Source organism: Euprymna scolopes, chromosome 46, assembly GCF_053919585.1.
Source record: "Euprymna scolopes isolate OS-2025 chromosome 46, ASM5391958v1, whole genome shotgun sequence".
Taxonomy (NCBI): domain Eukaryota; kingdom Metazoa; phylum Mollusca; class Cephalopoda; order Sepiida; family Sepiolidae; genus Euprymna; species Euprymna scolopes.
Window position 1 is genome coordinate 119,199,904 of NC_136527.1, and position 7,410 is coordinate 119,207,313.

The following is a 7,410-nucleotide window of genomic DNA, read 5'->3' on the forward strand; positions in this document are numbered from 1 at the left end:
CTTGTTCAAAATTATTGGCACGATTTATTTAATAATCAATTGTATAGCCTTTGGCCTTGATTACCTTCCTCAGTCGCTTTTCATTGTTTACAACCAAGTTGTTGCACTCTTCAGTAGTAATTTTAGCCCACTCTTCCTGACAATAATCCTCCAATTGAATAAGATTCTTAGGCTTCCTTTGCATTACCCTCAATTTTAATGTTCTCCATAAATTTTCAATTGGATTAAGGTCTGGGCTTTGTGATGGCCACTCCAAAACATTAATATGATTGTCCTCAAGCCATTTCTTTGTCAGTTTAGCCGAATGCTTTGGGTCATTATCTTGCATGAACCACCAACGACGACCAAGTGAGAGCTCTTTAGCAGAGTCTTTCAGGTTTTCATCCAATATTTTAACATAATCTTCCTTTTTTATGCTACCTGTGACCTTAACAAGTCGCCCTGGTCCAGAGGCAGCAAAGGATCCCCAAAACATCAAACTGCCTCCACCGTGCTTCACTGTGGGTATGGTGTTCTTAGGCAGGAAAGCTTCGCCAGATTTTCTGTAAATATAAGACACTTTATTATGGCCAAATAACTCTATTTTCGTTTCGTCAGTCCATAGAACACGTTTCCAGAATGCAACATCTTTATCAATATGACGTTTTGCAAAGGCTAGCCTTGCTTTCAGGTGCATAGGCTTCAATAAGGGAGTCTTTCTCGGACGACATGCTTTTAAACCAGCTCTCTTCAAAACTCTACCAACTGTATGTCGAGATACATTCACTCCAGAGGTGCTCTGTTCATCAACAATCTCCCCAACAGAGATCCTTGGGTTTTGTTTTACTTGTCGAACAATTTTCCGTTCATCTCTTGGGGAAAGAATCCCTTTTCTCCCTCTACCCTCTAAACTCATAACGTGGCCTTGCGATTTGAACTTGTTTATTATGGCTCTAACAGTGGATTTGGGAAGGTTTAGCTTCTTTGAAATCTTATCATAGCCCTCCCCATTGGTATGGCATGCTACAACAAGCTTCCTGACGTCTTCGCTGTGTTCCTTAGTTTTAACCATGGCGATTGAAAATTATAATTTAGTCACTTATAATAGTTTAAATAAATCGCTATCTAAAAATTATCTGAAAAAAATTATTCACTGAATTAGCGTTAAACAAGCATAATATGGCTATAAAAAAGTTCAGAAAGCACGTAAACCGGAAATTGATTGATATTATACTGATACTAAAAGAAAAACAAAGCCGTGCCAATAATTTTGAACAAGGGTTTTTTGCAATTATGTTTGTTGTTCCTTTGTTATTTATTTTTTCTAAAATCCGATTGCTGCATCGGAAAGGCCAGTTAAAAATACATAATATACTTTGTTATTTTCTTTAATTTAATCCCCTTTTTAGAATTTATTAGACAAAATTTAACTTTTATTTTACCGTGCCAATAAATATGATCATCACTGTATATAATTTCTGTAGAAATATATGTTCTTATAATATATACCAATCCTTATTTAAGAAGCTCAATATAATTACAGAGCAATATAGAGAATAAATGACAAGGATGGAGTACTGCTGCCATATCTGGCAGGAGCTGATAAAAACAGCCTATCCTGCATTGACTTCATAGCCTTGTGGGGGACGCCCTTTTCTCTTCCCTACAACCTCTCCCCCACAGAAGGGATGTTGCGAGTCTGTCTTTGTTTTATCGTTACTTCAATGGCAAGTGCTCGTCTGAGCTCCAATCTATGGCCCCCTTCCCCAATCTTTCACAAAAAAACACCCATCCAGCTGAAACCACTATCAGAAGTTTTCCCCACACTTTATCTGTGCCTAAATCAAAACGTAGATTCCGTGAACAAAGCTTCTTTCTTAAGAGTGCATGCCTGTGGATCTCGCTCCGTTTGCCTGTTTCCCACCTGACTACAATTTGGATGTCTTCAAGTCCGACATAAACAAATTCCTGATGAATCGCCCCCTTATTTAAGACACTTTATCAGATCTCCATTACTAACGATCACTACAATATTGATGTCCCATTGAGAACTGTACACGCAATAACCCTTATCCTTGAGTGTCCTCCGTGCCTTGATAAGTGGTGATTTCCATGTAAAAACAAACAAGCAAAAAAAACAAGAATTGTCTGCAAGGACTCCTGGTGCAGTGGTTAGAATACCTTGGAAAATCGATTGTAAAAGTAATATTATCCTGAAGGTTGAAGGTTCAATTCGCAGTGTTTGCAACTGAAAAATACAACTGGGAACTATTTCTATCCAAACATGGCTCACAGAACGAGAGCATGCTACCGCTTTGAAGTAAGTAATGGGTTCCATTCAAAATTCTATCCAAATTCCTATATATGCACAGGGTGACCAAAAAAAAACGGGGCCCCAATTCTAATTAGGCCCCGTTTCTTAGTGTTTTGTCCAAATAAAATGAAACTTTGGTCATAACTAGTTTATTATATTCAAAACATCATATCAAAACACTAGGGTATTTGGCCTTTTTTTCTCCGTTGATTGTAAAATGCTCAGAAAACCAATTGAATGTCCTCTGTTTTTTGGGCGTCACCCTGTATAAATTAGTTCAAGTATGTAAAAATGAAATCGTTTGTGTATAAATTGCATGACTACTTATATGAATAGAACTTTTCTATTACAAATAAAATTGTTTCACATATTCATGAATTTAACTACTACAGACATTTGATTTTTGTTACAAAGTAATCTGATGAAACAATATAATTTATACATGATTTTTTTTCAGATTTCAAGTACAGAAATCAGATTGGCTGTCCATCGATTTTGATGAATACGACAAAACAGATGCTGTATATGTTATGACTTGTGCATTAAGTTATTTTTTGGCTAGAGAGCACATACAGCACCTGAGATTCCCAAATGGTCACCCCTTTGGTACTAACGAGGCACATTGTTGCTTAACTTCAGTTATGCAATGATATATATATGTTTATATAATATATATATATAATATATATATATATAATGTGTGGCATATGTATGTAATATATATCATATAGAAGATATTGCACAAATAAACATTACATATTTTGGATTCTTTCAAGATTTGTCTTCTATTCAGGGAAAAGGCTCAGTTTAATTCAAGAAAATGCTCATCATATATGCCAGATGAGAAAGAAGTTAAATATGAAAATTAACGAATAAACATAGTTTGAATTTAATAAGATGAAATGTTTACAAAAATCTATTCTAAATAAGAAAATTGATTTTTATACACAACTTTCAAAGAACTAAAATATGCAACTACCCATGATGAAAAACACCTTAATGAAATTGAAATTAATTGTACTGATACGAACAGCGACGATTTGTAAAAATGCACAGGTTTAAGTTTCCTACTCTCAGGCTATTTTCTGCAATTTGTAAGAATCAGCCAAATGAAAAATGAGATGTGATTCTGCATATGTTCATCGTTTTTATATGAATTTATTTTAAAATGTAATGCCAAATAACACTAATTCATATAATTATTTTCAATATATATATATATATATATATATATATATATATATATTTGAAAAAAAGCCCGATATTGAAAAGCGTTATTCCTGTAAAGTTTGTGGTTCATAATTTTCATGGAAATCAAACGTAAAAACTTATATGTTAAAACACACCAAGGAAAAATCTCATTTAAGTCAAGTTCAACATTTTCACGGCAGATTCATTGATATGATTCAATATTTTAACAGAGGATTCATTTACAAACTCGTATGTAAACACTGGCGAAAATTTAAATCATAACAAAATCAAGTGTTTGTTCCAGGAGGGAGCACTTTGATCTCTTAAAACTTATTAAAGTAAAATGAATAAAAAAAGTGAAAAGACTCATTCATGTGAAGTTTGCGGTTCAATATTTTCCCAGAGATGCAATTTAAAAACTCATATGTTAAAACACACCGGTGAAAAGCCTTATTCATGTCAAGTGTGTGGTACAGCATTTTCCCATAAAACTTGTTTAAAAAAACATATCCTTACACACACTGGTGAAAAGCCACATTCGTGTGAAGTTTGCAGTTCAGCATTTTCCCAGAAAGGTAATTTAAAAACTCATATGTTAAAACACACTGGTGAAAAGCCTCATTCATGTCAAGTGTGTGGTATCACATTTTCCCATAAAATTCAGTTAAAAACACATATGTTCACACACACTGGTGAAAAGCCTCATTCATGTGAAGTTTGTGATTCAAAATTTTCCAAGAAATCAAATTTAAAAACACATATGTTAACGCACACTGGTGAAAAGCCTTACCCATGTCAAGTGTGTGGTACAGCATTTTCCCATAAAATTTCTTTAAAACAACATATGTTCACACACACTGGTGAAAAACCTCATTCATGTGATTTTTGTGGTTCTGCATTTTCCCTAAGATGCAACTTAAAAACTCATATGTTCAAGCACACTGGTGAAAAGCCGCATTCATGTCAAGTGTGTGGTGCAGTATTTTCTCAGAAATGCAATTTAAAAACTCATATGTTCAAACACACTGGTGAAAAACCTCATTCATGTCAAGTGTGTGGTACAACATTTTCCCATAAAATCTCTTTAGAAAAACATGTTCACACACACTTGTTAAAAACCCCATTCATGTGATTTTTATGGTTCTGCATTTTCCCAAAAATCCAGCTTAAAAACTCATAGAACTTGAATGCCTACGGGAGAGAACTTGAATGCCTACTAGACACTGTGCTTGAGTATGTAAGGTCTCTCTGTACATGCGTTTGCCATAACAACTTAGCATGAGGATATTTTTCCCTGGAATTAAACCTTGATCAAATATTCAAAATCATATAGTATTCGCTGCCCAAATAAGATTTTCTCACTATGGCTAACCCACATTAGCTTTTATGAGGAATGGTGCACCTTCTCCAAGTGATGTTACTTCAAGTAATAGCACGAAGCTGGATACTCCACCAGACTAGATAAATTCTTGTCCTGCAATCCAGCAAGATCAAGAGACCAAAATGAAGGATATACTAAAACATATAAAAATGGTTAATTGGAGAGAAGAAAATTGTTCTCAATTTCTTTACTAACTCAGTATTTGAGAGATAACTTTAATGGAACATTCGAATACCTAAGTATCTCATATAGAGTTTAATGCACAATCACGTTGACACACCAGTTCTCACCAGATCACCGAAGTTAAGAAACATTGAGCCTGGCCAGTACCAGATTGGTGACTATTTGAGAAGGCTAGGCGCTGTATGTACCTTCCGGGAAGGTTGGGCGTGGGGCCAGCACCCTCACCCTGTAAAAAGAACTCCTTGCTACAAAAGCATCTACAAAGTTGTAGATGGCGTATGCCCCTCCAGGGGCTCAAAGGCTATGGATGGGATGAATCATATAGAGTTCAAGTGTTAGCCCCAGGTAGTGGACCCCTTGATTTCTGAGAACTAAAAGTAAAAGAAAAAATAGTGAAAAGCCTCCTTCATGGTTCAACATTTTCCAATATATTGTATATAAATGGTTCAACATTTTCCAATATATTGTATATACATGGTTCAACATTTTCCAATATATTGTATATAAATGGTTCAACATTTTCCAATATATTGTATATACATGGTTCAACATTTTCCAATATATTGTATATAAATGGTTCAACGTTTTCCAATATATTGTATATACATGGTTCAACATTTTCCAATATATTGTATATAAATGGTTCAACATTTTCCAATATATTGTATATAAATGGTTCAACATTTTCCAATATATTGTATATACATGGTTCAACATTTTCCAATATATTGTATATACATGGTTCAACATTTTCCAATATATTGTATATACATGGTTCAACATTTTCCAATATATTGTATATACATGGTTCAACATTTTCCAATATATTGTATATAAATGGTTCAACATTTTCCAATATATTGTATATAAATGGTTCAACATTTTCCAATATATTGTATATAAATGGTTCAACATTTTCCAATATATTGTATATACATGGTTCAACATTTTCCAATATATTGTATATACATGGTTCAACATTTTCCAATATATTGTATATAAATGGTTCAACATTTTCCAATATATTGTATATAAATGGTTCAACATTTTCCAATATATTGTATATAAATGGTTCAACATTTTCCAATATATTGTATATAAATGGTTCAACATTTTCCAATATATTGTATATAAATGGTTCAACATTTTCCAATATATTGTATATAAATGGTTCAACATTTTCCAATATATTGTATATACATGGTTCAACATTTTCCAATATATTGTATATACATGGTTCAAAATTTTCCAATATATTGTATATACATGGTTCAACATTTTCCAATATATTGTATATAAATGGTTCAACATTTTCCAATATATTGTATATAAATGGTTCAACATTATCCAATATATTGTATATACATGGTTCAACATTTTCCAATATATTGTATATAAATGGTTCAATATTTTCCAATATATTGTATATACATGGTTCAACATTTTCCAATATATTGAATATAAATGGTTCAACATTTTCACATATATATTGTATATACATGGTTCAACATTTTCCAATATATTGTATATACATAGTTCAACATTTTCCAATATATTGTATATAAATGGTTCAACATTTTCACATATATATTGTATATACATGGTTCAACATTTTCCAATATATTGTATATAAATGGTTCAACATTTTCCAATATATTGTATATAAATGGTTCAACGTTTTCCAATATATTGTATATACATGGTTCAACATTTTCCAATATATTGTATATACATGGTTCAACATTTTCCAATATATTGTATATAAATGGTTCAACATTTTCCAATATATTGTATATAAATGGTTCAACATTTTCCAATATATTGTATATACATGGTTCAACATTTTCCAATATATTGTATATAAATGGTTCAACATTTTCCAATATATTGTATATACATGGTTCAACATTTTCCAATATATTGTATATACATGGTTCAACATTTTCCAATATATTGTATATAAATGGTTCAACATTTTCCCAATATATTGTATATAAATGGTTCAACATTTTCCAATATATTGTATATAAATGGTTCAACATTTTCCAATATATTGTATATACATGGTTCAACATTTTCCAATATATTGTATATACATGGTTCAAACATTTTCCAATATATTGTATATAAATGGTTCAACATTTTCCAATATATTGTATATAACATGGTTCAACATTTTCCAATATATTGTATATAAATGGTTCAACATTTTCCAATATATTGTATATAAATGGTTCAACATTTTCCAATATATTGTATATAAATGGTTCAACATTTTCCAATATATTGTATATAAATAGTTCAACATTTTCCAATATATTGTATATAAATGGTTCAACATTTTCCAATATATTGTATATAC